The following is an 8,972-nucleotide window of genomic DNA, read 5'->3' as shown; positions in this document are numbered from 1 at the left end:
GGGGGAACCACACACTGGCTCCTCAATGCTTCTCTGTGGAGGTGACACATATCACTTGTACTCATAGCACATCCATCAGAACTAGTCACATGACCCAGACTCCCTGCAATGGGACTGGGAAATGTGAAAGAGTAGATTCATATTAACCTTGCAGTAAATGTCTCTGTCACACAGGGTTTCAAGAGAACCAAATCCAAGTCTTTGACTGCCTTGACCACATGTGACTCTAAGTAGGGTATTCACTTCTCTGGATAAGGTGAAATGACAGACACATTCTAATGCCTCCTATCTCTCTAATCGTTATTTTATGATCATCATTTTATGACTTTAACCACAAGGAGACAGAGATTAGGGCTCAGGGGCAGTTTTTAATTATTAAGAATACACACAAAAGATGAAGTATAGTGCAATGGGCTGAGATTAGGGAAGGAACACTGGAAGTCTAGAGCCTGGAACACAAGAGTCAATAGGATGCCAAGAAGAAAAGAAATTTCGAACAATGTAGAAGTTTTAAGAAAAATCTAGAGCACAGCTATGAACTGGCAGTTTCCAAGATCCATCCATCCCACAGTTGTGTTTTGTTTCACTTACACAAGGTTTAAAAAAATGTTTTCATTAACTGCCAATGTTTTAAAATGGAAAATTGTAATAAAAATCTAGATTTCCTGCTTCCTTTGAAAAATCGGAAGATTGGACAACATTGAGTCAGCAACAGTTTTTCTGCACTGGCAACAATTAGCTGGAGGTGAGGGGCCGCTGCTCCCTAGAGATACTGTGCCATTCAGCCCAATGCCAACCGAGCCCTCTTCACTCATTTCTAGTACCTGATGACCCCTGTAGGTTTGCAACTTCTGGCCTAAATGAGCTGGACTCATGCTGTGAAACACAGAGAGCTTATTTCAAACAAGAAACTCAAGCAGGCATCTCCAAGCACCATTATAGGGCAGCACAACCCTTTTGGAAAGCAATTTAGCAAGGAGGCAAGGACTTTCCAAACGTCCACACTCTTTGATCCAGTAATTTGACCCTGGAGACCCTTTCTTAAAGGAACATTCCCTACAATGCTTTAAGTAAGAGTTCATCATGACTTTATTTATACTGGAAAACAATTGAAAGCTTCTAGAAAATTTATGCTTAAATCTTTAGGCAAACTATACTATGTACACCTCGTGGGCTCTAATACATAGATACAGACAAATATTGAGACTCATTCAACTAAACCACAGGCCTATACTCAGCAAAATGTTAATTCATACAAATCAAAAGACAGCTGAGGAGCCTGTTAAGATTAAAGGAGATCAAGGAGACATGTCTGTTAATTCAATGTATTATCCTTGATAGAATCCAATTTGGAAAAATATTGCTATATAAGACATTAGTTGAAGCAATTGGAAAAACTTGAACAAGAATTTTTATTAGATTGGGGCTGGCCCCGTGGCCAAGTGGTTAAATTTGCGTGCTCTGCTTCGGCGGGCCAGGGTTTCACTGGTTCGGATCCTGGGCGCGGACAAGGCACTGCTCGTCAGGGCACATTGAGGCGACGTCCCACATGCCACAACTAGAAGGACCCACAACTGAAAATACACAACTATGTGCTGGGGGGATTTGGGGAGAAAAAAGTAGAAAAACAAAGAAGATTGGCAACAGTTGTTAGCTCAGGTGCCAATCCATAAAGAAAAGAAAAAAAAAGAATTTTTATTAGATAATTCTATTGTATCAATATTAAATACCATAAATTTGATCATTGCATTGTGATTATATGAGAGTGTCTTTGTTCTTAGGAGATACTTGCTGAAATATTTAGGAATGAAGGATCATAAAGTCTTTGACTCAATCGCAAAGGATTCAGAAAAAGAAAAATAATAATATTAATAATATTGTATATGTAACAGAGATAGAGATAATGCAAATGTGGCAAAATATTAACAATTAGTGAATCTGTGTGAAGGATAAATGGATGTTTATTGTACTATTTTTGTAGTTTAAAAATTTTTCAAATTAGAAGTTAAAAAAATGCGTATCTGGAAAATGCTTATGACATAGTGTTAAATTAAAAATTCAAGCTACAAAATCATGTATCCAGCGTGATCTTAACTAAGTTAGAAAAATCTCTCCATGTAGAAAACAAGGCTGGAAGGAAAATACTGAAACATTAGCAATATCTAAATATGGTGGGTGGACTGGCCTGGGAATGCTTTTACACTTCCATTTTTTCTATATTTTCTTCACATTTTGAACAACCATCAATCACTTTTATAATAAAAAAAAAACTACCAAGCACCAAGTCATTTTTTTCCACCTCCGCCACTTTAAGCCTGAGGCCAAAATCCAGAGCAATGACAGAGGAAACGAGTTCAAGCTCTCAGCTATTAAGGTGTGAAAGACTGTGTTTCAGGGGTTGCCAAGTGACCTTTAATGAACACCTGTCTGAGACAGAAAAATCATAGTATTCCAGGCTAAGGACTCAATGTATCATTTAGCTTTAGCATCACAGTGGGGCCGCTGGGTATATCCCCAGATTTGAGATTTACAGCCAAGCTGAGGAATATTTTTGAATTTGGCTGATTCTTCATGGACTTACACTTCAGGTTTATATGCTGCAAGGTAGATAAACTCAACTTCGGATGACAGGTCAAATGGATAGGGCCTTTCTGGCTCATAAGCCTACAAGCCTCTTTCATCGCAGGCAAGGTCAGCATCCTCTGAGTCCCCAGGAGGGATCCTGGCCTGAGACACCCAGCGATTCTTCCATACCTCCTTCCAACAAGCTTCCAACTGAGCTTACTGTTCTGTCTCTATTCTCTGGCTCCTGTTCTCAAAACCCACTTCCTCTCCCTGACCTCTCCTAGAAAAGAAGACGCCTCCCTCTTGTCTATCTGAAACAACTCCCCACCTTTAACAGCCCTACTCCTTCTTCTGGCTTTGGCTGCGAGCATCCAGTAAAAGTCTCCCTTCCCTTCATTCCTCTGGCTCTGAGAATTCTCTCCAAGCTCCAGCCACCCCTGCCTTTCACCTGCATCCATTACTCTATCTTTTTGGAACCACGTCTATCTTTGGAATCCCAGCCAAGTCCTCACACCCACATCGGCTGACATTTCTCACCATCCTCAAGACAGCCCTGGCTGGGCAAGAGCTTCTACTCAGACCCTAAGACCTCTGCCTTGGCAGAGCCCAGGTTCCAGCTTGCCTAGACCAGAAAAGCAGCTCTCGGCATTGCCATATCCCCTCCAGGAGACCAGAGACCTCCTCATCTCCTGCTTGGGGGACCTCCCCTGGTGGTTGGGATGATTCTTAGCTCTCTCTGATAGAACAGGCCATCCTGACACTACCTTTAAGTTCTCATTCTATTGAGCTGACAGGAAAATCAACCTCAGTCATCCTGTAGAGAGTCTCCCCACTCTCCAGGTTATGCAAAGGTACTGAGCTCCTATGTGATGCCGAGGCATCGAGTTGAAAGCCTGGAGTAAGACCACCTGAGATCAAATCCTGCCTCTGCCACTTACTAGCTGTGAGAACTTCTGTAAGCTACCTACCCTCTCTGTGTCTCAGTCTCTTCTTTTGTACAGTGAGAATAATAGTATCTACCTTGTAGGGTTATTGAGAGGATTAAATGACTTAAGATCTGTAAAATGCAAAGAACAGTGCTTGGCGCATAACATGTGCTAGTTAGGAGTTAGTTTTTATTACTGTTCATGGGTCTGTACCAGCCATTGTCCTGGGGCACACACCCCTTGAAATCCAAATGTTACGTCACTTCCCTGACACATGTGGGGTTTAGGAATCCTTGGAGAAGCAGGGAGCTCACAAGACACCATCACTACCGCCCTAACAAATCAAGAGAAATCATCAAACTGAAATACATGGAGAAAAAATATGAAAAAATGGAAAGGGTATCTAAGATCTATGAAACAATATCAAATGCTTTAACATACATGTAACTGGAGGTGCAGAAGGTGAGGACAGAGGAATGGAGCCAAAGAAGTATTTGAAGAGATAAAGGCTGAAAATTTTTCAAAACTGATGGAGACATCAAACCACATACAAAAAGCTCAGAGAACCCTAAGCAGGTAAAGACAAAGAAAACGCCACCAAAGCACTTTATAGTCACGCTGCTGGGAACCAAAGAGAAAGTCCTGTAGACAGTTGGGAACAAAAGACAAATGACATCAGGAAGGGAAGAGAGGAGATATTACAGACCTTTAGTCAGAAAAACTGAAGCCAAGAGAGTAATGAATCGGCAGCTTTAAAGTGGCAAAAGGAAAAGAAACTATCTTAGCATTTTGTATCCAGTTTTGCTCCCAGACATCACCCTTAGCCAACACGGGGTGGTATACATTTCTTGTGCACTCAAGCCCAGGGAGGTGAGATCCTAGCTAAGCTTTTGCTTCACATATCCAAAGCCCACTAACATGGTCTCCTGGTCCACAGGACCCACGCCTTCAGCAGCACTAAGATCAGTAGAACTCCCAAGAGGAGCATCTTCCGATCCACACAGTTGCTCTCCGCTTTGATATTCACCTGGGGAATCACTTGGTGAGCTTTAAAAAAATTATGTACACTCAGGACCCACACCTTGAGATTCTGATTTCATTGTTCTGGGGTGGGGCCTGAACATTGTTTTTCTAATTTACCAAGATAATGATAATGAACAACCAGGCGGTTTGTGACCTACTGATTAAATAGGATTCTTTCTCCTTTTAAGATAGACATGATTTTAAATACCAACATTGTTATTATTATTTTAGGAATGTCATTGGTTTGACTTTATTCATAATCAGAAACCTAAATGGGGGAATCCACTGTGCTTCTCCACCAGGCTGTCTCTGCAGCTTCCCATGACAACTATGTCACTACTCAGCCTCTCTCCTCACTACCCCCATCCCTTCCCACATTGTTCTCAGAAGACGCTCCTGCTTCATTCCGCACCAACATTATTTTTTATGTTAAACATTATGTAACAGTTTCCTAATTGTTTTGAAAAGAGGTAGCCTGAACTGTCTTTGGCAAGATTGCCCTACCACTGGCTTGCTCTCAAATTTGGATGCACATTGGTATCACCTGGAAAGTTTTGAAATAGTCTGATGCCTGGATCAACAGAGATTCTGACTTACCTGGGATGGGTTATAGCCTGGGCTTCTGGATTTTTATCAGCTCCGTTGTTCTTGAGATTTTTAGAAGATCCAAGTTCCTAGAAAGAGGTCGAGGAATTCTGGCCAACCAGAGGCTGTCGTGGAGAGCAGACAAGAACAGATGGATGGACAAGAACAGAGGAACTCCCAGGCCTCTGGCCTGCTGACATTGCCCCCTTATTTGCTCAGCCACCACTTTCTTTCCTCAAAACGGCATCCTTGGGCACGCTCTGGCCCACTGCACGCCAATGTCCAGTTGGCTGCCTGCTTAATGCCAAGAGCTGCTCCTTCCAGAGACCTCACATGTATTTCCCTCCTCTTTAATGTCCAGCCACAAAATGGAAACCTCATTATGTCAGAAAACAAATTGTTGTTGCTGTCTGGGTGTATTGGAGGCAGCTGACATAGGCCATGGGGAGCATGGATTCCTGAGCGTTGCTACAAGGCTGTCAGAACACTCTGCGACTGTCACCACAAAAGGAATCACTGACACCTGACTGCTGAGCTTTGCTGTCTTCTCCCTGATCCTCTCATGGTTGGGCCAGGAGCGGTCTCACAGTCATAAATCCCGTGTCTTCGGCATTAATGTTGCCTCCTTTGTCGAAGCAGCCTCTTTAGCAGGATCATCCTATCAGCCATGGGGAGGATTTAATTGTTATGCAATTCAGATGCAAAGTTCCACTGATTTCTGCAAGTCCAATTTATTTCTCCAATACTGCTGCTTCTGGGGCCGATGGTACAGCCACATTTCTCTTCAACTCTGCTTTTTCTTTAGTGCCTATTTCTTCTCCTTTATAAGGTTTCTCAAAGAATGCTCCCCAAATCATACATTTGCATCACCTGGGGTGTCTGTCAAAATCTCAAATTTCTAGATCTACCCTACCCCACTGAATCATATCTACGACAGGAGCAGATGTCTAAATGCTTATCAAGTGCCCCAGGTCATTGTAAAGATGGAGAACCACTGATCTGAGGCAGTGCTCTGTGGCCTGGGAAACCAAGCTTCCTGGGGGTTAGGCCCAGCTTGGCGGTTTACTGGTTGAATAGCCTTCAGTAAACTCGCCAGGTTTCAGTCTCTCCTGGAGAACAGAGCTGAAGCATTGTTTACCTTATGGGATGGCTGTGAGGATTACATGAGCCAACAGAGGTAACACGCTTAGAAGAATGCCAGACACACAGTAGTTGGTCATCATTACCAGTCCATTCAGTAAGAGAAGATTAACATCATGAAACATCAAAGAATAAAGGCAGAAGACTTGTTTTAAGTGCCAAAAGTGTAACACAGAAATACAAGCATTAAAGTGCTACAGAAATTAAGATACTGTCAGCACATCAGAGAAGATGAGCTTTAGGTCAGATTGGGATGGACTTCACTTTTTAACTAAGTGAGAATAATTCCATTCACCTATCTAGAGATTGGAGTCAATAACACCACCTAGCTGGTTTATTTTTTCTTTTTTAATTTAATTTTTATATATATAATATATATTTATATATTATATAACACATATTCACATATAGACATAATCATATATGAAAAATGAATGAAATTACATGCATGCTCTTTTATTTAAAAAAATTAGGTTTACAGAAAAACTAAGCAGATGATACAGAGTTCCCATATACCTCCCCCTTCCCTGCGTACACAATTTCCCTTATTATTAACATCTTGGATTTGTGTGGTACATTTGTTACAATTCATGAGCCAATGTTGATACATTATTAACTAAAGTCTGAACTTCTTATTAGGGTTCACTCTTTGTGTTGTTCAGGTCTGTGGCTTCTGACAACTGCATGATGTCATGTATCCACCGTTATAGTGCCATACAGTGTAGTTTCACTGCCCTAAAGATCCCCTGTGCTCCACTTCTTCATCCCTTCCCCCGACCCCTTGAACTGCTGGCAACCACTGATCTTTTCACTCTCTCTCTAGTTCTGCCTTTTCCAGAATATTATATAGTTGGAATCATGCAATATCTAGCTTTTTCAGACTGGCTTCTTTTACGTAGCAATATGCATTTAAGGCTCCTTCATGTCTTCTCCTAGCTTAATAACACATTTCTTTTTACCATTGAGTAATATTCCATTGTGTGGCTGTACCAGTTTATCTATTCACCTATTGAGGGACATGCTTCTAGTTTTTGGCAATTACTAATAAAGCTTCTGTAAATATTTGAGTGCTATAAACATTTTTGTGTGGACCTAAGTTTTCAATTAATACCAAGGAGTGCAATTGCTAAATTGTATGGCAAGACTATATCTAGTTTTGTGAGAAACTACCAAATTGTCTTCCAAAGTGGCTGTACTATTTTGCGTTTCCATCAGCAATGAATGAGGGTTCCTGTTGCTCCTCAACCCTGCTAATATTTGGTGATGTTGGTGTTTTGGATTTTTGCCATTCTAATAGGTATAGTGGTATCTCATTGTTGTTTTAATTTGGAATTCCCCAATGACATATGATGTTCAGCATCTTTTCATATGCTTATTTGTCGTCTGTATATCTTCTTCAGCGAGGTGTCTGTTCAGATCTTTTTGCCTACTTTTTAACTGGATAGTTTTCTTTTTACTGTTTTAAGAGTTCTCTGTATATCCTTTATCAGGTATATATTTGGATATAAACCTTTTATCAGTTATATATTTTGCAAATATCTTCTGCCAGTGTGTGGCTCCTCTTTTCATTCTCTTAACAGTGCCTTTCAGAGAGCAGAAATTTTTAATTTTAATTAAGTCCAACTTATCAACTTTTTCTTTTATGGATCATGCTTTTGGTGTTGTATCTAAAAACTCACCATCAAATGCAAGATCAACTAGATTTTCTCCTATGTTATCTTCTAAAAGTGATATAGTTTTACAATTTACATTTAGGTCAATGATGCATTTTGAATTAATTTTTTTGAAAGGTGTAAAATCTATAATACCAATATATATTGTGTTTCTAGGGGTAGATTTCCAGGAGTGGAATTTTAGGTCAAAGGTTATGTGAGTTTTATTTTAATAGGTATTGCCAGAATGCATGTTCTGGAAATGTGTTAATACTCATTTTTGCATTATTTTTAAAAGTATGGGTGCAAAATTTTACCCATATTCCCACTATAAATCTCTGTTATCATTCTTTTAGTCATTTTCTCAGTCTGATGGGTGTGAAAGGATATCTCTGTGTTATTTTTTTTTTTTATTTACCTGACTACTAGTTGAACTTGAGAATATTATTTTATGTTTGTCAGCCATTTGGATTATATCTTTTATTAATTATTTATAAGTATATTTTGGATTTTATTCTAATTGTTTTTATTGTCAATTTGTAAGAACTCTTTATATATTATAGATATTATTCATTGACTGCCATCTTCATTACAGTTTGTTTTTCCATATCTATCTTATTAACTGATTTGGTTTATGGGTTACTTCATTCTGCACATAATTTCCTCCCCAAAGCATCAAGTGTTGGCTAGAACGTGGAGGAAATATTTTAACTAAAGAAATCAGAGTTAAACATATAACTGGACAACTCATTCTTCAAAGGCTGTAGATATAGGGGACACTGCAGGATGATAAGGAAATGACAGAGAAATCAAGGTCATTCTGCCTGGAGAATAGAATAGTGGGCAGGTGGTTAGAAAGTAGAGGGAAATAAAAAGCTGTTTCAAATATCTGAATGACCGTCACGTGGAAGAAGGATCACATTAGTTCTGAAGTGTTGCAAGTGGTAGAACTACATCAAAGGAGAATTACAAGGAGGCAGAAGTGGGCTTGATCTAAGAAAGACATTGCTCACAGTCATAGCTGCCCCAGAAAAATCATTGCTTATGATTTAGAGTGTTCTGTGAAATTTCTGATGTTGGT

The sequence above is a fragment of the Equus caballus genome, chromosome 16, assembly GCF_041296265.1.
Source record: "Equus caballus isolate H_3958 breed thoroughbred chromosome 16, TB-T2T, whole genome shotgun sequence".
NCBI lineage: Eukaryota > Metazoa > Chordata > Mammalia > Perissodactyla > Equidae > Equus > Equus caballus.
The sequence above is the reverse complement of the archived record's forward strand: the minus strand, read 5'-3'. Positions refer to the sequence as shown.